Consider the following 26160-nt stretch of genomic DNA (forward strand, 5'->3'; position numbering starts at 1 on the left):
CTTTATTCTCAGTCTGCTTCTTTTCCTTTTCCGTCTTCTCCATCTCCATCCTTTCCTCTGCACCACCATCATTATCATCCTCCCTTCCTCCTCCTCCTTCTCCCCTTTGTGAAAATGTTGGGGTTCTTTTGTTTTTAGTTCACTCTATATTAACTAAATTAAAGGAGGACTTACTTGCACATAGGGAAATCTTTCACCCACTTTATATTTAAGCACATTTTTTTAGTGCTCAGGTATTGAGAATTTTTTCAGAAACTATTAAGAATCAAGATGTTCCTAATCAAGGCCTGTGTTATAGTCCTTCAAATCATAATGAAGATGTCTAAGCCACCAGCATTTGAATAGGGTAGGAGTTCAGGAGAGGAAATTTTGTGTAGAAATGTTTCACCTTATTTCTTGAATTCCAAATGTCTATATTTAACTCCATCCCCTAAAGGTAAAAGCAACAGCATATATCCCATTATTTCATCAACTTGTGCATGAGGCTTTGGAGACCAGAATTTGCACAGCAACATCCAGATGGAGGGTGTGTTTGTATTTACAGGCCACCAGGGTGGAGAGAGAGACAACACACAAAATACGAAGTGACAAAGAAGGTGCATAAGTGACGAGCGGAGGTCTGCTGTTCCAAGTCTGGTCCGTCACAGCCTAGGGAGTTTTTATGGCCTATTCAAAGCTGTGGTGCAGACTAAACAAAGTTTCCTTTACTTTCACCATGACATCCTTGAAGACCAGGCCAGAGGGTGGGGAAGACTAAAGTGCACAGCCAACTCTGCTGAAATGAGAGACTGCTGCTTTGCTGGGAAAACTCTGCTGCTGACCTTGTAGCTTCATCCCCAGGGCAGCTCTGAAAACCTACCTCAGACAGAAAGTTAACCTTCATGGGAATTTTTCTGCTAATGCAGGGGAGGGGGTATTCCACAAATGGGGCTGAAACACTGTCGCAGGTGTCAAGCAGGTCAGATCAGAGTGGTGCTTGGACTAGTTTCCCTCCCAAGACCCAGGCCAAGGAGGGTGCATCTGAAAGCACTACAGAAATAAGATGGTTTTTCTCGTCACGTCAGCATTTGTCTTGATGCCAACTCAGCAGCTCCTATCTCCACCTGTACGGGAGATAGCCCAGAGGCAAAGGGCAGCTGATCTCCCTCTTTACCTAGGGAGAGACCCATTGGCCTCCTCCTACATAAAAACAGGAGACTGCAGCTGTTGGATTGTCCAGGAAACAGCATTTTGGCTTGAGAAATGTTCCAAGGGAAGGTGCTAAGATTTATCTACTGAGCTCACCCCAGGCACATCTGTTGAAGAACCTCACTCACATATCCCATTCCCCTGTTAACCACCTTCTCATGTGTTTTTCTTTCTTTCTTTCTTTCTTTCTTTCTTTCTTTCTTTCTTTCTTTCTTTCTTTCTTTCTTTCTTTCCTTCTTTTTTTGTTAACATACTTGCTCATTAGCAAAGGTATTTGGCTTGGAGGAAAACTGTACCCCTTTACAGCTCACCTTTTCCTCCTCTTGAGTCCTGTAGTCCGGTCATAATATTTGAATTTGTGATATACATCACCATCATTTCCATAGTAATAGAAACAGCAGCCATTGTGAAAACAGGATTTGCAATTCAATGAAAGAAAAGAACTTCAGAGAACAGCTGTTCCAGCCTCTTCCACAGACAGGTACACAGCTAAGCAGACCAAGGACTGTTTTCAATCAGTGCACTCCACTCTCACAAATAGCACGCCTCTCCTTGCTGTTCTGTAACTAGATGTCTGACCACATTACTGCTGTACAAACTAGCCAAGAGCTTCAGATGTCAAGGACTGCATCTTGTCCATCATTTTCCTGCTAGCATTTTATCCAGTGTCTGAGAACTGTGGATACTTCAATTAGTTTGTTGAATGATGAGTATGCCACACGTTGAGCATATAATTAGATTTACAGCCAAGATTTGTACTTGATGTGTCTAAGTAAATTAGCTTCTGTTATAATTTAAAGCTATTGAAACTCTGAATTCTTTATGTGAAAGAAGTAAATTGTGCAAGGCTATCCATGAAATCATTATTCATTCTAATGCCTAAGACAAGTTATTGATTCACCACTTCATTCTCTTATTGTCCTGCTTAAGAATCACCAAATTCTTCATCTTTATAGCAACTCACTTTCTGCTAGAACATCCTCAATGTACTATATTTCTCTTTTAAGTTTAAAATTTTAATTGTAACTCAAAACACTGAGTGAGGATTCTTTAAGTCTCAATTCTAGTCCTGATATCACCTACTGAGTGACCCTCACCAAGATAGGCAACTGCTCTGAGCCTCTCTTTCCTCATCTGTAAGATACCTGCTTACTTCGCAAAGATTGTTGTGGGCAAAAAATAAATATATGTGAAAGCCTTTCAAATTCTTAGTTGGATGTAAGTGGCAATTATGTGTGTTACTAAAATTATTCAGGTAAGAGTGTACCTGGTATCAAACACAGCAGAGTACTTGTCAACCCAGTTGTTACCAGCCTGGAATGACAGTTTCTAGTCACAGTCTTATATTTGTTCAAGAAAACTGGACCTGGACAGTAGTAAAGCGGTAAAAACATCTCATTCAGGAACTATTGCAGTAGAGAAAAAGAGACATCACTCTAGAATTGGGCTCAATTCTGAATACAATAAGTGTGGATTTATAACCAAATAGAGGGTTGGGAAGGTTGGTGGATGGAAAATTACTAAGAGAAGACATCAAGTGTAGGGAGAATCTTGGCTTAACTGACCTAACAGGATTCTTTCTGAAAGCAGACCAGGTGTAAGGGTGGGGGATACTCTCTGAACTGACTTAGCAGGATTCTTGCTAAAATTGGATTATGCAGGCCCAGCAAGGATTGGGATGGGGCTGGAAATGAGGCCCAAGGCTAAGGTATAATGCAGAAGAGGGTTCAGAGGAGCCTGACCAAAGTTTAATCAAGGAGAGATTCTTTGTCTTATTTTTGAGGAATACTCAGCTTTAGCCTGTGGTTCTCCTCAGGTCTTTGTTTTTGACCATAATTGTGCCACTTCTCACCCCTTCTACATATATATTCTTCCTGGTCCCTAGTTTAGGCAACAGATATGACTCAGAAAGCCAACCATGAATTAAAATTTCAGAATTCAAATGACATTTTAAACATTGTAAGCAAGATGAATTTTACAGGAATTTTACCTGCCTTCTCTTTGTAAATGGAACATGTAAATATGTGGGTTCTAATTTATAGACTGAGAAATCAACATTTAACACAACTTTCTTTATAGCAGAAGCCAGCTGGAGTACATTTTTTATCCCTAAACATAATGTGTTGTTTTTCTGTGATAACTCCTTTTTCTTTTTTACTATTTTAAAGTCTATTATTATTTCCCTCTACCACACCAAACTTCAGCAAAAATGACGATCAACCAGACACAGACTGAAATTTTTATTTGTTGACTCCAGTATTTCATTGAAAAACTCTATGGTAACCCTAGTCCTCATTATCTGAATGGAGCCTCTGGGTTTTCCTTTAGACCTGGGTCCATAGATATCCCAATATGTGTCCAAGAGCCCTGGAGCTGGTCCTTCACCAACCCAATAGATGCAGATAAATTGACAATCACCCTTTTGGTTAAATGACCACACACCTGTTGGAACTACCAATTTCAAACTTTTTAACCTAAGAGCCCTGTGAGGCTTTATCTATTGATTTTCCATGCCTCCTTTTCCACCACTATCAAAAAGGTACCCTTTTTTTTTCTCTTTTTATCATGTAGGGGTTAGATTATCTAATAGAATCTATTTCTCAGTTCTCCTGTTTTACCTTATATATCCCAAATCATTCTTCTGCTTCTAATCTTGGTCACTTTTCATGCTTTTGCTTTCCTGAGATGTCCTTTCATAAGTAGACAATGCTGGCTTCGTTTTCATTTCACATTTGTCTCTCAGGTTTCTTGCGAGATCTTAGATTTTGCATTTCACTGTACCTTCCTCCATTCCTTCACAGTACAGTAGTACTTCGGTTTTCAAACGTCTCCATCGATGAACATTTCGGTTTACGAATGTTGTAAATTTTGTGGATCTATGTATCATTAGATAGTAAAATTCATGCTAAATTTGCAGTTTTAGGGGTTGATTTTAAAGGTCTGGAGCGGATTAATCCATTTTGCATTACTTTCTATGGGGAAAATGTGACTCGGTTTTCAAACGTTTCAGAACTCCAACGGACTTCCAAAACAAATTATGTTCAAAAACTGTGGTACCACGGTAGTTGATTGGATCAACAACAATGGTAATAGCTATGAGCCCCTGCTGTGGGCTGGAGGTTGGATGTAGTTGTTTTTAATTCTGACAATCAGAAGGGTAAATATTATTATCTCCATTTTACAAATGAGGCAGCAGGAATCCCAGAGGCAGTAAATGAGTGGATCAAGGGCACATCTACAGACGGACAGATTAAGGAACTTGCTTCCTGATTCCAACTTCTGTGTTCTTTCTACTAAGCTAAATAGACTTGCTGTCTCATTCTTCTTCTTTGTATGTCCCCATTGCCATTTTGCCCACATTTCTCTCAATTCACTACCAATTTTAGATCAACAATGTAAGTGTTCAGCCCATTAACTTCCCTTTTCCTCTATTTTTATCTTACTCTCACCCTTCACTGCACTGCTCCCCAAATGTTTCTACATTTCCTCACGTAAGATGAATATAGTCCTGAGATTTACTCTTTCTTGAGGAATCACTTGACAAAGAAAATAAAATCTGGGGCAAAAAAAGAACAAGTCCAGGTTTTGTGAGGCTTGAAGCTTATAAATTTTGAGAGATATCTTTAAGAGAAATAATGCAAAATAACTATTATAAAATTAGGCAGATATATAAATATTTATTTAGCCTGAAAAAATAAATTAAAACAAGCCACAAATTTTGAAAGATCACAAAACTCACAAAATTCAGAAAGTCAGTATAGCATTTTTATTAATTAAATGACTGACACATCTGTATAATACTTTGTGTCCTACATCTTTTAGCTGTTACTCTGATTGCCTCTTCACATGGCAAGAATATTGTAATATTATTTACAATACAGAAAAAAATTTAATTCAGTTTCTCTCTAGAATAATTGCTCAAAATTTAGTTTTTATACCTGATAGTTTAAAAAAGTTTATTTCAGCTTCATAACTATTAATGGTAATGTTATTCTAAGATACTATTCAATACATTAAGATGCATTAAATATACAATGTCACATAGGCATATTAGCTATAGTACACCTATAGTTTGTGCTCTACAAAATAAAAATTCTTATAAATTCTATTTCTTGCAATTCCAAAAAAGAAAATGAAAAGTCTCCATCGTAAATTTACAATTTCATGCCTTGCATTAGAAATATAATTTATCAAGTGATAGAACTTCCATTTTGTTTTAAGCACTGATGATAATTAAAGCTATTGCTTATAATTTTGCATATCTACAGTTTAGAAGAATTTCCCACAGACTAGCTTCTAGATCCTTACATAGTAAACTTTGCCCCCTTTTATACCACATGCTTCTCATGCCAGGCACTTCCATGTAATTCTGTACTGGAAACTTCATGTTTAAAACCCTGGGAGAGTCATTTCAGTGAGCAGTAAGTATATTTCTATGGTATTCCTGCATGGGACAGGTAGAAAGCTGTTTATAGAATAGACTACACACTACAAATACATCTTACAAAATCCAAACTAAGTGAATACTAACTCAACTTCCACATACCTGAAACCCCAAAATGTTGATAACACTTCCATTACCATCTAGTTTGAGGAGAAAAATCAAAGGGAAATTCAGAATGCAAAGAGGCAGTAGTCCTAATCAATTACAGTTAAAATATCTTACCTTTGCAAATGTTACCAAAAATATATGACCATATAAACATCCTTATGGTGCCCTTCACAGAGCTTTGGAAAGGATCTATGCAATCAGAAGGGTGGGGTCTGAAGTATAACTTTTATTACCTGTCAGGTAAATCTTGCTCTGGTAGTTAGTTATGAAAGCAGTTTTCCTAAACCATCTTCAAGTCTGTGTAGAATGAAAAACATGTCCAACACAAACAAAAGCAGGGTTATCTAGCAAAATAAATGCATTATTAGGATTAAATATTATTAATGAAGACACTAAATCCAATAGACTCTAGAGTCCTTGATTATGGTCTATTTTGTGTATCTTTTTATCTGCAGATAAATACCTGTATGATATATTAAGTATTCAACACAAGTTTTGTGAATAAGTGCATGAGTGAATACATAAATAATTGATATTAGAAAACAACATTTGTAAACATGTCCTTGATAAATAAAATATAGTGTGTGGTAGGAAGGATAGCAAGCCATATTAATAATCCCAGTAGTTGCAATGGCTTCCCAGCACCTGTCAAATAAGTTATAATTCAAATGATGGTATTTTCAAACAAAGGTTGTTGTCTGAAAGTGAAAAACAGTCTCTATCCAAATAAAAATGTTTTCAAATACCCATGGATGTGAATCCAATGTGGAAATGGATTTGAAATAAACATTAAATATGCCATCTATTGCACTCATGAGTCACTGAAGAATATTCTTCCCAAATGTTCATATTTTCAGATTAATTGTTCCATGACTGCCAGACAAAAAGAAAAAAGAAAATCTGAAACTCAGTCATTCCACTAAGTTGTAAAAAATGTACTACAGAGACAGTGATATTTGAAGGTGAAGCTGTGGATAAACACTGGAGTCAAACCAGGGGAAACATTCCTAGGTTGTCGACGGAACATTTTATCCAAAAATTAATCATAATCACCACATTCCAATAACTTTGATTAATTTAATGCTTAATTATTTTATCTCAAAACGTCTACCAAAATACATTTACTTCACATTTCTAATCTTTAAAGGACATTGTTTTTAATGGGCATCAGAAATTTGAGTAAGAATTTGCAGTGAGGGAAGGAAAAGATAAAGGGGATAGAATGAGAGGCAACTAAAGTAAATGATGGATGAGTGAGATTTCCAAAATAGAAGAAAACAAGAGGAGAATTTAAAGTAATCAAAGAAACCTACTACTATTTCTCACATTTCAGTCGTGCCTTTCCTCTGAGAGTAGCACAAGCCGAGCAAGTCAACTTCAATCTACTCAAAGCTAAAAGAAACAATACACAGTTGGTCTGTCTCTTGCCAAACACCACCTCTGGCTGCTCCAGTGTTACTATCTAGCACTAAGTTCCTTGTGTTTAAAGGTAGCCTGAGTCCTCAGGTCCCCATCTCAATTTCAGGGCCACCTTCATGCTACTTTCATAGCCTAAATGTCTTTCTGGGTTAACTACACAATAGTTTCAGGGTATAAGAGTAACAGGAATTAGAGACAGACACTAGGCAATAATTGCAGAAATGTCCTTAAAGGAGTAGGAGCACTTCTAAACGGACAAAAATTTTAGCAATCCTAACCAAAATTCCAGAGAATGCTTTAGAAATCAAAAAGCTAATTCATATACATATGAAAAATCAAAGGATCTAGCCAAAATAATGTTAAAAGAAAAAACAAGAGACTTCCGGAAAAATGGTGGCGTGAGGTGAGCCTCTGTAAAGCTCCCCTGGAATTTACAAAGAATCGAACAACAAAAACTCCACAAAGGACTCCCTGCACAGCAGACAGGCAAGACAAAGAGGCCCACTACTGACTGAAATCACCTACAGGTGGGAGATTCGCGCAAGTGGAGGGAGCTGGAAAGGGAGAAGTGCGCGGAGACGGAGCCACGCAGGCGCAAGACGCAGACCTAGCTCAGTGCACAGAGCTCGCTGCTTCCCGGAACTACCGCAGCTGCGGGAGAGGGAAGAATTCGGACTGCTAGGGCTCCGCCAGGGCTCCACAGGGCTGAGGGGACAGTATATAACACGGCTGAACCCAACGCTCACAGCAGAGACCTCGGAGAAAAGACTGAGGGAAAAAGGCTGAAAACGGTGGTTTAAGCCCGCACTGCCGAGCAGAGAACGGAGCCTTAGGCACTGAGACTAGCCGCCCCCTCCCTCCCCTCCCAGAGCTCGCCCCGCCCCCACCTGCCCAGTGCTAGAAGCGAAACAGTAGCAGTGTCAGATCAAAACAACAGAAAATTTGCTGTTTTGAGAACTGTGGACCGCAAACACAAATTCACAGCCCAACTAGTTCCAGCAAAGGGGAGAGAGCTGTGGAAGCAGGACCGGCTGTGGTGGTGGTCACCGCCATTGCTCTGGGCCACCTCTCACAACTCACCCCGCCCCTGACCCACATATCTGGGCGGATCCCTGCAGGAGTAAACAGAACTCCTGAAACATACCGGCTCTGAATCAGGGGCTGGAAGAGCTTTGGAACATCAAAAGCTCTCCGCATACCCACCGGGACACTGCGCCCTGTGACCTAGATGAACTATTAACAGAGGAGAAGCCCGTCTCCCAGGGAATCCCCCCATTGTGTGAGAAGTTGGAATAGTGCAGAGAAAACATATCACTACCGTGTGGGAGAGAAAAATAAGTTGCAGTTGGAGAAATAATAAAACATTCTACCAACAAGTACTGGCAAACAAAAGAAAGACCGCTTTCTATCAACCTGTTGCAGAAGTCACTCCTGTAGATGTCTAGGAAGAGAAATAGTAAACCAGTAATCGCCATGAATAACCAAGGCAACAAGATAGCTCAGAAAGAAAGTGAAAAATCTCCAGAGAAGGCACTTAAAGATACAGAAATATGTGACTTAAATGACAGAGAATTCAAGATTGCAGTTCTGAAAAACTCAACGAGATACAAGAAAACACAGATAGGCAGTTAAATGAACTCAGAAACTCAATCAAAGAACAGCATGAGCATTTTACGAAAGAGATTGAAATCTTAAAAAAGAACCAAATAGAATTTCTGGAGATTAAGAACTCAATAGAAGAAATTAAGAATGAAATAACCAGCTTAGGTAGTAGAGTTGACCAGATGGAGGAAAGAATCAGTGACATCGAAGATAGAAACCTGGAAATGACACAAATAGAAGAAGAAAGAGACTTGAGACTTAAAAGAAATGAAAGAACTCTACAAGAACTTTCTGACTCCATCAGAAAGAGCAATATAAGAATAATGGGCATACCAGAAGGAGAAGAGAGAAGGGAACAGAGAATATATTCAAACAAATTGTCGATGAGAACTTCCCAAATTTGTGGACAGAACTGGACCCTCGAATCCAAGAAGCAAATAGAACACCTAGTTACCTCAATCACAACAGACCTTCTCCAAGGCACATTGTATTGAAGCTGTCTAAAATCAACGACAAAGAAAGAATCCTCAAGGCAGCCAGGGAAAAGAAGATGGTAAATTACAAAGGAAAGCCCATTAGATCATCATCAGATTTTTCACCAGAAACTCTACAAGCCAGGAGGAAGTGGAACCAAATATTCAAACTATTGAAAGAGAGAAACCATGAGCCAAGAATAATATATCCAGCAAAGATATCCTTTAGATATGAAGGAGGAATAAAGACCTTTCCAGACATACAGAAGCTGAGGGAATTTTCTAATACACGACCTGCACTACAAGAAATACTAAAGGAGGCTATTCGACCACCATCAACAGGGACAATTTGTGGCAACCACAACTCAAAAAGGGGGAGAGTAAAGGCCTGAACCGGAATATGGGAATGGAGAAAGTAAGCGTGCTGAAGAAAATGGAATACTCTAAATATCAAACTTTCTTTTACATAAACTTAAGGGTAACCACTCAAAATAAATCCAGAATTGAAATATATACTGAAATAAAAGAAGAAACAGAGGGAAACATCATAGAATACCACCACACAGAAATAATAGACAACAACAAAAAGGCAAAGAAACAATGGAGACACAGCCTTACCAGAAAACTAAAAATAGAATGACAGGAAATCCTCACATATCAATAATCACCCTAAATGTAAATGGACTGAACTCACCAATAAAAAGTCACAGAGTAGCAGATTGGATCAAAAAACTAAACCCAACCATATGCTGTCTCCAAGAGACACATCTCAGCTACAAGGACAAGCATAGACTCAAAGTGAAAGGGTGGAAATTGACACTCCAAGCAAATGGTACCCAGAGAAAATCAGGTGTAGCCATAATGATATCAGATGAAACAGACTTCAAGGTGAAAAAGATAACAAGAGACAAAGATGGACATTTCATAATGGTGAAGGGGACTGTACAACAAGAAGACATAACAGTCATCAATATTTATGCCCCCAATCAGGGAGCACCGAAATACACCAAGCAACTACTAACAGAACTAAAGGGAGAAATTGACCAAAACACAATTATACTAGGGGACTTAAATACATCATTGACAGCTATGGATAGATCATCCAAACAGAAAATAAATAACGAAATAGTAGCCCTAAATGACACATTAGATGAAATGGACATAATTGACATTTATAGAGCACTTCATCCTAAAACATCAGACTATACATTCTTTTCTAGTGTACATGGAACATTCTCAAGGATAGACCATATATTGGGACATAAAATCAGTCTCAACAAATTTAAGAAGATTGAAATCATACCATGCATATTCTCTGATCACAAGGCTTTGAAATTGGATATCAACTGTAAAAAGAAAGCGGGGAAAAAACACAAATACATGGAGAGTAAACAACATACTTTTAAAGAAGGACTGGGTCAAAGAAGAAATTAGAGGAGAGATCAAAAGATACATAGAAACAAATGACAATGAAAATACATCCTACCAAAATTTCTGGGATGCAGCGAAAGCAGTTTTAAGAGGAAAATTTATCTCATTACAGGCCTATCTCAAGAAACAAGAAAACTCCCAAATAAATAACCTCATGTTACACCTTAAAGAACTAGAAAAAGAAGAACAAGTAAAACCCAAGGTCAGCAGAAGAAAGGAAATAACAAAAATTAGAGCAGAACTAAATGAAATAGAGAACAAAAAGACAATAGAAAAAATTAATATGACAAAGAGCTGGTTCTTTGAAAAGATTAACAAAATTGACAAACCCTTGGCTAGACTTACTAAGATAAAAGAGAGAAGACACTGATTAACAAAATCAGAAACGTAAAAGGGAAGTTATCACGGACACCACAGAAATACAAAGGATCATCCAAGAATACTATGAAGGACTATATGCCACCAAATTCAACAACCTAGAAGAAATGGACAAGTTCTTAGAAACATATAGCCTTCCAAGGCTGAACCATGAAGAACTGGAAAATCTAAACAGACCGATCACCAGTGTAAATTGAATCAGTCATCCAAAACCTTCCCAAAAGCAAAAGTCCGGGACCAGATGGCTTCACTAGTGAATTCTACCAAACCTTCAAAGAGGATCTAATACCAATTCTGCACAAACTCTTCCAAAAAAATGAAGAAGAGACAGTACTCCCTAACTCATTTTATGAGGCCAACATTACCCTGATACCAAAACCTGGTAAGGACAGCACAAAAAAAGAAAACTACAGACCAATATCTCTAATGAATACCGATGCAAAAATCCTAAATAAAATTCTAGCAAATCGAATACAACAATGCATTAAAAAGATTATTCATCACGACCAAGTGGGGTTCATCCCCAGGGCACAAGGATGGTTCAACATACGCAAATCCATCAATGTGATACATCACATAAACAAAATAAAGGACAAAAATCATATGATTATATCAATTGATGCAGAAAAAGCATTTGACAAGATACAACATCCATTTATGATTAAAACACTTAATAAAATGGGTATAGAAGGAAAATACCTTAACATAATAAAGGCCATATATGACAAGCCCTCTGCTAATCTCATAATTAATGGAGAAAACTGAAGCCCTTTGCTCTACGTTCAGGAACACGACAGGGATGTCCCCTATCACCTCTGCTTTTCAACATAGTGTTGGAAGTCCTTGCCAGAGCAATCAGGCAAGAGAAAGAAATAAAAGGCATCCAAATTGGGAATGAAGAAGTTAAATTATCACTCTTTGCAGATGACATGATGCTATATATAGAAAACCCTAAAAACTCCACCAAAAAGCTATTAGAAACAATCAACGAATACAGTAAAGTTGCTGGCTACAAAATCAACGCACAAAAGTCCATTGCCTTCCTATATACTAACAATGAAATCTCAGAAAAAGAAATACAAAGGACAATTCCTTTTGCAATTGCAGCAAAAAGAATAAAATACCTAGGAATAAACTTAACCAAGGATGTGAAAGACCTATATGCTGAAAACTATAAGACATTTTTGAAAGAAATTGAAGAAGACACTAAGAAATGGAAAGACATTCCGTGCTCATGGATTGGAAGAATCAACATAGTTAAAATGGCCATATTACCCAAAGCAATATACAGATTCAATGCAATCCCCATCAAAATCCCAATGGCATATTTTAAAGAAATAGAACAAAAAATCATCAGATTTGTTTGGAACCACAAAAGACCCCGAATAGCCAAAGCAATCTTAAGAAAAAGAACAATAATGGAGGTATCACACTTCCTGACTTTGGCTTGTACTACAGGGCTACAATAATCAAAACAGCATGGTATTGGCAGAAAAACAGACACATAGACCAATGGAATAGAATTGAGAACCCAGAAATAAAACCACATAAATATGGACAGATAATTTTTGACAAAGAAGCTAAAACATACAATGGAGCAAAGACAGCCTCTTCAATAAATGGTGCTGGGAGAATTGGATAGCCACGTGCAAAAGAATGAAACTGGACTGCTATTTGTCACCATGTACCAAAGTTAATTCAAAATGGATCAAAGACTTAAGCATAAGACCTGACACAATAAACTGCATAGAAGAAAACATAGGTACTAAACTTATGGACCTTGGGTTCAAAGAGCATTTTATGAACTTGACTCCAAAGGCAATGGAAGTAAAAGCTAAAATAAATGAATGGGACTATATGAAACTTAAAAGCTTCTGCACAGCAAAAGAAACCATTGACAAAATAAAGAGGCCACCAACTGAATGGGAGAAGATTTTTGCAAACAGTGCCTCCGATAAGGGGCTAGTATCCAGAATATACAAGGAACTCATGCAACTCAACAACAAAAAAACAAACAACCCAATTGAAAAATGGGCAGAGGACTTGAAGAGACATTTCTCCAAAGAGGACATACAAATGGCAAATAGACATATGAAAAAATGCTCAACATCACTAATCATCAGAGAAATGCAAATCAAAACCACAATGAGATATCACCTCACCCCAGTCAGAATGGCTATCATCAACAAGACAAATAATAACAAATGTTGGAGAGGCTGTGGAGAAAAAGGAACCCTCATACACTGTTGGTGGGAATGCAGACTGGTGCAGCCGTTATGGAAGGCAGTGTGGAGGTTCCTCAAAGAATTACGAATAGAATTGCCATATGACCCAGCAATCCCTCTCCTGGGTATCTACCCAAAAAATCTGAAAACATTTAGAGATAAAGACACGTGTGCTCCAATGTTCATTGCAGCTTTGTTTATGTTGGCCAAGACATGGAAACAACCAAAATGTCCTTCGATAGATAAATGGATAAAGAAGTTGTGGTATATATACACAATGGAATACTATTCGGCAGTAAGAAAAGATGATATAGGAACATTTGTGACAACATGGATGGATCTTGAGAGAGTAATGCTGAGCGAAACAAGTCAGACAGAAAAAGCAGAGAACCATGTGATTTCACTGATATGTGGTATATAAACCAAAAACAACAAAAGAACAAGACAAACAAATGAGAAACAGAAACTCATAGATACAGACAATAGTTTAGTGGTTGCCAGAGGGTAAGGGGGGTGGGGGGTGGGGGGTGGGAGATGAGGATAAGGGGGATTGAATATATGGTGATGGAAGGAGAACTGACTCTGGGTGATGAACACACAATGGGATTTATAGATGATGTAATACAGAATTGTACACCTGAAATCTATGTAATTTTACTAACAATTGTCACCCCAATAAATTTAATGAAATAAAATTAAAAAAAAAACAAAGTGGGGAGCCTCATAGAACCTAATTTCAAAATTTACTGTAAAGCTATAGTAGGCAATACATTGCAATATTGATGAAAAGATGAACATGGAGACCAATGGAACAGAATAGAGTCCACAGATAGACTCACACACATATGGCCAATTATTTTTTTTTACAAGCTGTCAAGGCATTTCAGTGGATAAACAGCAGTTTTCAGCAAATAGTGCTGGTACAATTAGAATCCAAATTAAAAAAATAAACTTAGACTCATACCTTGACTGATATACAAAAAGTAAATAAAAAAGAATCAGACTTACATGTAAAACATAAAACTATAAAAGTTCAAAAGATAACATAGGAAAAATATTTATGACATTGGTTTAAAGATTTGGTTTAGAGATTGGTTCAAAGATTTCTCACATAGAACATAAATAAACACATAAACTATAAAAGAAAAAACTGATAAATTGGCTTTCATCAAAATTAAAAACATCTTCTCTTTGAATGATAAAGTTAAGAAAATGAGGAAATCCAAGATCTCATGCAGAGTAGGCAAATGCTGTGCTTACCTCCAACTGTGACCACATTATAGTTACAACTCAATTATAGAAAAATCAACCTGGACAACCATCTGAAGACTTGCTGAACAGAAGTCCTATAACTAAGGATATAAAGAAGAAGCCACATTGAGCCTTGTAAGAGGGGCAGAGACACAAAAAGGGCCAGCCCCAAACCTGACTGTGTTAATTGAGAGTCAAGAGTGATAGTTCAGCTGTGGACATACCATCCCCCTCCAGGAGGAGCGAGAGACCCCAGCTCCATACCAGGTTCCCCAGCCCAGAGTACCAGTGCCAGGAAAAGGAGCCCCCGCAACATCTGGCTGTGAAAAACAGTGGGGATTCCAAATGTCTGGGTGATAAGGAAGGCTGCAGGAAACCTAGACATTCTCTTAAATGGCCTGGACATGGATTCACTTGCTCTCACTCTGGGCTCCAGTGGATGTACAGTGACTCATGAGGAGTCAGAGACATACAGGTAGAGAGTGATTTATGTGGCATCAGAGCAAGGACTGGAGAGACAGTCCCCATTTTCCCTGTGTAAAATCCTCCTCCTGTGCTGCCAGTAGGTGGGTGCCAACTTTTCTGTGTTGAACCCTCCCTTAGATGGCCAAATCTGAATTTGCAATGGCCTGGTGAACTCCACTAGTTCTACCCTAGTTACTCCCTGAGACCTTGCCCACCCAACTCGTGCAACTCTGAAGGCGCTTTCTCAGCCAGCAGTCAGCCCCACATATGTAACACTCTTTCTTGAGCTCTCGGGGGTCCAGGAATCCCAGGAAGGTAGTGGCAGGCCTCAGTGTGCTCTGAGACTTTTGCTGAGTAGCTCCACACTGAGCACTGGCACCAAACCAAAATCTGCATTAACGTGGTGAAGACAACTTGACCCACCCTGGTGACTACTGAAGGTCCCAACTTGTGTACCTCAACCAACTTGTGTATCATACAAGGCTAAATCAGAGCTGAGCCTGCCAACAGCAATAGTCCTCAAGGTGCTCCGGGTTTTAGGCTGGCCTACCCCGCGCCAGGAACTGGGACCAGCCATCCTTGGATCATAATGTGGCCAATCCCACATGCCTCCAGATCCAGCACAGAGAGCAACCAACCACAGATCATATTTAGTTCCTACCAGGTAGTCCCTGGCCAGTCACAGGCAGCAGTGGCTGACCTGGGCCTGCACTGGAGGCCCTCCCAAGAGGACCCAGAACCAACATTTCTGAAGATTGGTTTCAGTACAGCAGAATACCACCCAATTAGTGCCACTGACAGCATATCCAAAGGGCGGTCTCAGCACTCAACAGAGCCCACTGTAACAAATCCCACTCAGTAGGATAAGGTCTCTGCAGTATGCCAGAAGCTGTGGACATGGAGAAACCCAACATCCAGTCAGCCTGAGGGTCAGTCACACCCACTGACATGCCAACAGCAATCAAGGCTCAGCTACAAAAGGAAGAAAGACACAACCCACACATGGGGCACTTTGGAGCACTTAGCCCAGGTGACCAAGGAGACTGTGCCACTGAGGTCCACAGGGCACCTAATACATAAGGCCACCCAGCTAAGGCTGGGAGACATAGAAGATCTACCCAATACTTTGAAACAAACACAGAGAGGCAGCCAAAATGAGGAAACAAAGAAATATGTCCCAAATTAAAAAAATAAAAATAAAAGAGAAAACTCCAGAAAAAGAACTGAATGAAATAAAGGCAAGCAACCTACCAGATACAGAATTCAAAACAGAGGTTATAAAGATGCTCAAGTAACTTAGTGAGAACTTCAACAAATAGATTATAAGCATAAAAATGGATGCAGAAACCATAAAAAGAACCAGTTGAAAATAAAGACTACAATAACTGAAATAAAGAATGCACTAGAAAGAATCACCAGCAGACAAGAAAAAGCAGGGGACCAAATCTACTATTTGAAAGACAAGGTAACATAAGACACCCAATCAGAACAGCACAAGGAATTTTTTTGTAAATGAGCATAGTTTAAGACAGCTCTGGGACAACATCAAGCATAACAACGTTTGTATCATAGGGGTACCAGGAGGACAAGAGAGAAAGCCAGGGATTGAGAATCTAGTTGAAGAAATAGTAATGACTGAAAACTTTTCTAACCTGGTGAAAGAAATAGACATACAAGTCCAGGAATTGCAGAGTGTCCCAAACAAGATGAACCCAAAGAGGCCCACACCAAGACACATGATTAAAATGGAAAATATTAAAGACAAAGAGAGAATCCTAAAAGCAACAAGAGAATAGCAAGTACTTACATTCCAAGGGAGCTCTCATAAGATTGTCAGCTGATTTCTCAACAGAAACTTTGCAAGCCAGAAGTTATTGGCAGGAAATATTCAAAGTGATGAAAAGCAAGGACCTGCAGCCAAGACTACTCTACTCAGTAAGGCTATCATTTAAAGTTGAAGGCGAGATAAAGAACTTCCCAGACAAGAAAAAGCTAAAGGACTTCATCACTACCAAACCAGTATTACAATAAATGTTAAAGGGACTTCTTTAAGAAGAAGGGGGGGAAACATAAATATGGATAATAAAAAGGCAATAACTATGTATCTATCAATAATCACTTTAAAGGTAAACGGATTAAATTCTCCATCAAAAGAAATGGAGTAGCTGAATGGATAAGAAAACAAGACTCTTCCATATGCTATCTACAAGAGACCCACTTCAGATCCAGAGACACACACAGACTGAAAGTAAAAGGAATGGAAAAAGATGTTCCATGCAAATGGAAACAAACAAACAAACAAACAGAAGCTGGGGTAGCAATACTTATATCAGACAAAATAGACTTTAATACAAAGGCTATAATGAAAGACATTACATAATGATAAAGGGATAAATTCAACAAGAGAATAGAACCCTTGTAAATGTTTATGCACCCTACTTAGGGGCACCTAAATATATAAAGCAAATATTGACTGACATAAAGGGAGAGATTGACAGTAATACAATCATAGTAGGGGACATTAACACCTTATTGACAGCAATGGATAGATCTTCCATAAAGTCAACATAAAGGCAACAAAGAAACAGAGTCCTTAAATGAAACACAAAACCAGATGGATTTAATGGATATTTTTAGAGCATTTCACCTCAAACAGTAGAATATATATTTTTTTCAAGTGTACATGGAATTTTTTCCAAGACATCCCACATGTTAGGCTACAAAACAAGTCTTAATAAATTTAAGAAGATTGAAATTATATCATTTGTCCTCTCTAACCTCAATGGTATGAATCTAAAATCAATTACAAGAAAAAAAGAAAAATACATGGAGGCTTAACAACATGCTACTAAATAATTATCAAGACCAAGAAAGAAATCAAAAGATTCCTTGAGAAAAAAGAAAATGAAAACACACAACCAAAAATTTATGGGATACAGTAAAAGCAATCCTAAAAGGGAAATTCATAGCAACACAGGCCTATCTCAAGGAACAAGAAATATCTCAAATAAACAATTTAAACTAACACTTAAAGGAACTGAAAAAAAAAGGAAGAGCAAACAATTCCCAAAATAAGTAAAAGGAAAGAAATAATAAAGACCAGAGTGGAAATAAACATAATAGACCCTAAAAAAAAAAATAAAAAAATAAAAGATCCATGAAAGCCAGAATTGGTTCTTTGAAAAGATAAACAAAATTAATAAACATTTAACCGGATTCATCAAGAAAAAAAAGAGAAAGGACCCAAATAAATAAAATCAAAAATGAAAAGGGAGAAGTGACATTTCACAGAAACATAAAGGATTATAAAAAGACACTACAAACAATTATATGACAATGAATTCAACAATCTGGAAGGAATGGATAAATTCCCCAAAACACACAATATTCCAAGACTGAATCAAGAAGAAATAGAAAATCTGAACAGATTGATTACTACTAATAAAATCAAATCAGTAATCAAAAACTCTCAACAAACAAAAGTCTTCTACCAGATGATTTGACAGGTAAATTTTAACAAACATAAAAAGAAGAATTAACACCTATCCTTCTCAAGCTATTCCAAAAAATTCCAGAGGATGAAAGGCTCCCAACCTCATTTTCTGGGGCCAACATTATCCTGATTCCAATGCCAGACAAAGACATTACAGTAAAATAAAATTATAGGCCAATATCCTTAATGAATGTGAATGCAAAAATCCACAACAAAATATTAGCAAACTGAATTCAGCAATATATTTAAAAGATCATGCAGGATGATCAAGTGGGATTTATTCCTGGTATGCAAGTTGGGAACACTATCTGCAAATCAATTAAAGTGACACAACACATAAACATAATAAAAGACAAAAATATCATCATAGCATTAGATGTAAAAAAAAAAGCATTTGTCAAAATCCAGCATCCACTTATTTTATATAAAAACTCTCAGCAAAGTGGAAATAGAGAAAACACACCTCAACATAATAAAGACCATTATGACAAACCCACAACTAACATCTTACTCAACAGGGAAAATGTAAAAGCGTTCTCCTTAAGATCAGGAAGAAGACAAGAATGCTCACTTTCACCACTTTTATTCAACGTAGTATTGGAAGTCTGAGGAATAGCAGTAAGTCAAAAATGAAAGAAAGAGAGAGAGAGAGAGAGAGAGAGAGAGGGAGAGGGAGGGAGGGAGGAAGAGAGAGAGAGAGAAGGAAATAAAAGGCTTCCAAATTGGAATGGAAGAAGTAAAGCTGTCACTATTTGCAGAAGACATGGTACTACATAGAGAGACTTCTAAAGACTCTACCAAAAAAACTATTAGAACTGATAAATGAATTCAGTAAATTAGCAAGATACAAAATTAATGTTCATAAATTGTTTGCATTTTTATACACCAATAATCAACTGTCGGAAAGAGAAATTAAGAAAGCAATTCCATGGAAAAACAAAAAAACCTAGGAATAAATTTAACCAAGGAGGTTAAAAACCTGTATTCAGAAACCTGTATAAGATGTTGAAGACAGAAATTGAAGAAGATACAAATAAATGGAAAAATATATTTGTGTTCATGAATAGGAAGAATTAACATTGTTAAAAAGTCCATACTACCCAAAGCAATCTATACATTCACTGCAATCCCTATCAAATAGCAATGGCATTTTTCACAGAACTGAAACAAATAATCGTAAAATTTATATGGAACCATAAAAGAGCCTGGATAGCCACAGCAATCTTGAGATAGAAGAACAAAATTGGGGGTATCACAATACCTGATATCAAACTATACTAATCAAAGGCCATAGTAATCAAAACAACATGGTCCTGGCATAAAAACAGATATATAGATCAATGGAACAGAATACAGAGCCCAGAAACAAACTCATACCTATATGGTCATTTAATCTATGACAAAGAAGGCAAAAACATAGAGTGGGGTAAAGACCACCTGTTAAATAAATGGTGTTGGGAAAACTGGACAGAAACATGGAAAAAATGAAACTGGACAACCTTCTTACACCATATATGAGCACAAACTCAAAATGGATTAAAGACTTAAATGTAAGATCCAAAACCATAAAACTCCTAGAAGAAAAATAGGCAGTAAACTCTCTGACATTGTTCTTAGTAATGTTTTTTCTGATCTAGCTCCCCAAGCAGGGGAAACAAAACATAAATAAAAAATAACGTAAAGAAAGAAATGGAACTATATCAAACTTAAAAGTTATTGCACAAAAAAGGAAACTACTAACAAAACAAAAAGACAGCCTACTGAATGAGAGAACATATTTGCCAATGATACATCAGATAAGGTGTATGTCTTTATAAACCCAAAATTTATAAACAACTAATACCACTCAAAACCAATAAAACAAACAATCCAATTAAAAAATGGGCAGAGTACCTAGGTAGACATTTCTCCAAAGAAAACATACACATAATCAATACACATGTGAAAAAATGCTCAATGTCACCAATCATCAAAGAAATGCAAATTAAATCATAATGAGATATCCCCTTATGCCTGTCAGAATAACCATCATCAATAAATCAACAAACAAGTGTTGGCAAGGATGTGGAGAAAAGGGAACCCTCATACCCTATTGATGGGATTGCATATTGGTGCTGCCACTATAGAAAAATGGCTTGAAGCTTCCTCAAAAAATGAAAAATAGAACTACCTTATGATCCAGCAGTTCCACCTTGGGTATTTATCCAAAGAAACCCAAAACACTGACTTGAAAAGGTATATGCACCCAAATGTTTGTAGCAGCACTGTTTAAAATAGCCAAAATATGGAAGCAACCCACATGCCCATCTATAGATGATTGGATAAAAAAGAAGTGAGAATATATGTATATATATATATATATATATATATATATATATATATATATATATATATTCTTTTTCATGGTCAAAGAATATATTCTTTGACCATGAAAAAGAATATAATCTTACCATTTGCAACAACATGGATGAACCTAGAGGGCATTACGCTAAGGGAAGTAAATCAGACTGAGAAAGACAAATACATATGATCTCACTTATATGTGGAATCTAAAGAACAAAATAAACCAACTCATAAAACTGAAACAGACTCATAGATACAGAGAACAAACTGATGGTTGCCAGAGTGGAAGTTGGTTTGCGAGCTGGGTGAAAAATGCGAAGGGATTAAGAAATACTAATTGATAGTTACAAAATAGTCACTAGGATGCAAAACAGGCAATAATGTTGCATCAACTATGAATTGTGCCAGGTGGGTACTAGGCTAGTCAAGGGGATCACTGCATAAATTATATAAATATCTAACCCTATGCTGTACACCTGAAACTAATATAAAATAATACTGAAAGACAACTGTAACTGAAAAAATAATAATTAAAATAATAAAGTTAAGAAAATGAAAAAATGACAAAAAGTGGGAAAAAATATTTGCAACACATGTATTTAATAAAGAAATAAATGAGAATATGTAAGAATTCTTAACACTCAATAATAAAACAAACTACCCAATTTTTAAAAAAGAGAGATAACATCATTTGGATAGTAACATATGTCATTCCTGACTATAGTCCCCTTCACAAAAAGACCAACTAGCAACTATCCATAGACAAGACACCATTATGAAAATCCCAGAACATAACAGTGAAGCTAAAGCAACCCTCAGACCACAGAGGCTGAGAAAGACCATATTATAAGATAAGAGAAGAGGCTACACTCTGACTATATCACCCTTTTCCCAGGATAGCACAATGTTGCACCAAAAAGGCCCAACTGGACTTACAGTTTCCCCAGTAGAAAAAAGAGAGCCCAAGGGGAACATCCAGCTCCCCCAGCACTGTGGGTCACTTCCTGTGTGCCCACTTGCATACTATCTCACAGGAATCACAGGGGGACTCAGTGGGGTTTGACACCTGGAGATCAGATTGCGATATATAAAGGGGTCAGGGCTTATAGCAACCAGTGCATGGATCTTGGTAGAGTGAATCTACCAATTTGTTAGAGCTGAGCTGTTGGCCCTGTCTGGCCATGGAAGTCAGTGGACAAATCTACCTGATTCTGGTCCCCAACCAAAAAGCCATACTGGCCATGGAGCCTGTTATAGTCTATTCAAATCCCTGACTAGCCTGCCTAGGGCTAAATATAGCCTCCAGCCTTGCCCAACCAGAACCCTTAACCAGAGCACCTAGGAGCTGCATATCCCATTTGACAGCCCGATACAATCGCACCTGAGGAGAGAGCTTACTTAGCCAGTGGCTCTGCCCATCTGCATATCCAAACCAGTGGTCCCATCTTCCCAGGGAGCTTAGCATGCAGTTCTGCTAGATTAGGTCCCCAATCATAAAACCACAATGGCCATAGAGCCCATTCAAGAGCCCCACTCAGCAGGGCAAAAATTCATAACCCCATTCAACTGCTGAGTATAGCAATCAGTTTCACCAACTAAAACTGCTGACCAGAGATTCCAGGCAACAGCAGAGACCATCATTTGGTTGTGCCAGGGCAAGGAACCTCGTCAGCAGTCCTGTCCAACTATTTCCAGCTAGTGGCACTCGCCTGGACCTCAGTGCTTGGACAGTAGCCTCACCAAGTAGAGATCATGATAGCAAGCCCTATTTGCCCAAAGTCACTACAAGCTGACTAGTCCAGAACCCCAAGCTGAGCTAACTGGAAAAGGACTCTTTCTGCCAAAGTTAACTTGTAAAGCCTGGAAAAGAAGCCCACTTACTCAAATGCCCAGATACCAACAAAAGGAATCAAGGATCACAAATAATCAGGTAAAAATGATATCACCAAAGTAAACTAATAAAGCTCCAGTAACAGAGCCTAAAGAAGTGGAGATTTATGAATTGTCTTAACAAACAACTCATAAAATCCTCTTAAGAAGTTTGGTAAACTACAAGAACACAGACAGACAATGAAATGAAATTAGGGAAATGATGCATTAACAAAATGAGAAGTTCAACAAAGAAATAGAAAGAATCAAATCAAACAAAAAAACCAAACAGATATACTAGAGATGAAGAATACAATATCTGATTTGAAAATTTGAATAGAGACCTTCAATAACAGACTTGACCAAGCAGAATAAAAAACTCTGAACTAGATGATAGATCATTTGAAATTATCCAGTCAGAGAAACAAACAAATGAATGAATGAAAAAGTGAAGAAATCCTATGGAACTTATGGCACACCTTTAAGGAAGCAATATACACATAGGACCCCTAGAAGGAAAAGGGAAAGAGAAAAGATAAAATGTACATTTAAAGCAATAGTGTTTGAAAACTTCCCAAACTAGGCAAAAGAAATAGAAATCCAAATTCATTAGGCCCAAAAGATCCCAAATATGTTGAATATAAATAGGGCTATAAAAGAGCTGCATTCATTAAGTTGTCAAAAGTCAAAGGCAAAGAGGGAGATATGAAAACAGCAATAGAAAAGAGAACAATGACATAAAAGGAAACCCCAATATGACTCTAAGCACATTTCTCAACAGAAACATTTCAGGCCAGGAAAGAATGGGATGATATATTCAAAATATTGAAAGAAACAAACTGTCAATCAAGAATGCTATACCCAGCAAAACTGTTCTTCAGAAATGAAGAGATAAAGACCTTCCCAAACTAATAAAACCTGAGATAGTTTATCACTATTAGACTTGCCTCACAAGCAATGCTGAACGGAGTTCTTGAAGTGGAAATAAAAGGATGCTTATTTACATTGTAAAAAAAAAAAAAAAAAAAAAAAAAACATATTAATGTAGTTGCAAAACTCACAGGTAATGGTAAATATTATTCAAAATCAGATTCTCTAATACTGTAATGGTGGTGCATAATTGACTTACAACTCTAGTTCAAAAGTTAAAAAGCATATTTATTAAAAGTAACCATAATTGTAATGGTTTCTAATTGAATATATAAAATTTTTAAATATGTAAATTGTAACATCAGTAACCTAAAATGTGGGAGTGGGGGAAGAGAAATAAAAGTGTAAAAATAAAGAATACTATTGAAGTCATTATCAACTTAAAAGAGGATATTAAAATATAATATACATTATGTGAGTCTCATGATAACTACAAAGGAAAAACCTGTAGTAGTTACACAGATTATAATAAAGGAGTCAAAGTATGCCACTACAACAAGTCATCAAATTACAAAAGAAGAAAGATAATAAGAAGCAAAGAACAAAAGATTTACAAAACAATCAGAAAACAATTAACAAAATGGCAACATTAAGTCCTTAGCTAACAATAATTACCTTAAATGTAAATCAAAGGACATCAAATGGTTGAATGGATTTAAAACAACAACAACAACGAGATCCAGTGATAGTTGCCTAAAAGAGACACACTATCTTTAAGACACATAAAGACTGAGAGTGAAGGGATGATAAAAGATATTTCAAGCAAATGATAACCAAAAGAAAGCAGGGGTAGCTATATTAGACAAAATAGACTTTAATGTAAAGTGGTCAAAAAAGACAAAGAAGGTATTATATAATGATAAAGAGCCAAACCTTTAAGAAATTGATGAAAGAAATTAAAGAAGATACAAACAAATGGAAAGGTATCTAGTTTCATGGATCAGAAGAATTAATATTGTTAAAATGTCCATACTACCCAAAGCCATCTATAGATTCAATCAATCCCTTACAAAATTCCAATATTATTTTTTCACAGTAGAAAAAACAATCCTAAAATTTGTATGGAACCACAAAAGACCCCAAATAGCCAAAGCAATTCTGAGAAAGAACAAAGCTGAAAGCATCACACTTGTTGATTTTATTCCATGTTACAAAGCTAGAGTAATCAAAAGAGTATGGTACTGTCATAAAAACAGAGACATAGACAATGGAACAGAGTTGAGAGCCCAGAAATAAAAACATGCATATACAGTTGATTAACATTTGACAAGGGAGCCAAGAACACTCAATGGAGATAACACAGTCACTTCAATAAATGGTGGCAAATTGGATATTCACCTGAAAAAGCATAAAAATAGACCCCTATTTTACACCACTTACAAAAATTAACTCAAAAAAAGATTAAAGACTGAAATGTAAGACCTAAAACCATAAAACTTAAAAAAAAAAGAAAAAAAATCACCTTGACATGGGTCTTGGCAACTATTCTTTGAATAAGGCACCTAACACATAAGCAACAAAATAAAAAATTAACAAGTGAGACTACATTAAACTAAAAAGGTTGTATACAACAAAAGTCATCATGAAGAAAATGAAAAAGCAATCTGGGAGAAAATATTTGCAAACCACACATCTGATAAGGGGTTAATATCCAAAATAATTTAAGGAAGTCATACAATGCAATAGCAAAAAAATAAAAAAATAATAGTAATCCAATTAAAATGGACAGAGGACATAAATAGACATTTTTCCAAAAAAGATATTCAAATGGCCAATGGGTGCATGAAAAGATGCTCAATATCAGGGAAATCAAAATCAAAATCACAACAGGCATTACCTCACACATTTAAGAATGGCTATTATCAAAAAGACAAGAGATAACAAGTAATGATAACGATGTGGAGAAAAGGGAACCCTTGTCCACTATTGGTGGGAATGTAAATTGGTACAGTCATGGAAAATAGTATAAAGTTTCCTCAAAATAAAAATAAATAAAAAAAACTACAATATGATCCAGCAATTCTACTTCTGGGTATTTACCCAAAGAAAATAAAATCACTATCCCAAATAAATATCTGTGCCCCCATGTTCATTGCAGCATTATTTACAATAGCCAAGACATGGAAACAACTTAAGTGTCCATCAAGGGATGAATGAATAAAAAAAAATGTGCTATGTATATACAATAAAGTATTATTCAACCATAAAAAAATGAAATCCTGCCATTTGCATCAACATGGATGGATTTTGAGGGCATTATGTAAGTAAGATAACTCAGACAGAGAAAGACAAATAATACTATATGACCTCACTTATATGTGGAATCTAAGAAAAACAAACAAACTCATAGAAACAGAACAGATTGGTGATTGTCAGAGACAGGGGTGAAATGGGGAAATTAGATGACAGTAATCAAAAGGTTACTGCATAATGTCTGGCTGTAAAAACCAGCAGAGATTGTGGCTGATGAGACAGAGAGTGGCTGCTCTTCCAGCACTCCTCTTAAAGGGATCACACATGGACTTACTCATTGATGGACTA

This window comes from Rhinolophus sinicus, linkage group LG12 (assembly GCF_036562045.2).
Source record: "Rhinolophus sinicus isolate RSC01 linkage group LG12, ASM3656204v1, whole genome shotgun sequence".
In the NCBI taxonomy this organism is placed as follows: Eukaryota; Metazoa; Chordata; class Mammalia; order Chiroptera; family Rhinolophidae; genus Rhinolophus; species Rhinolophus sinicus.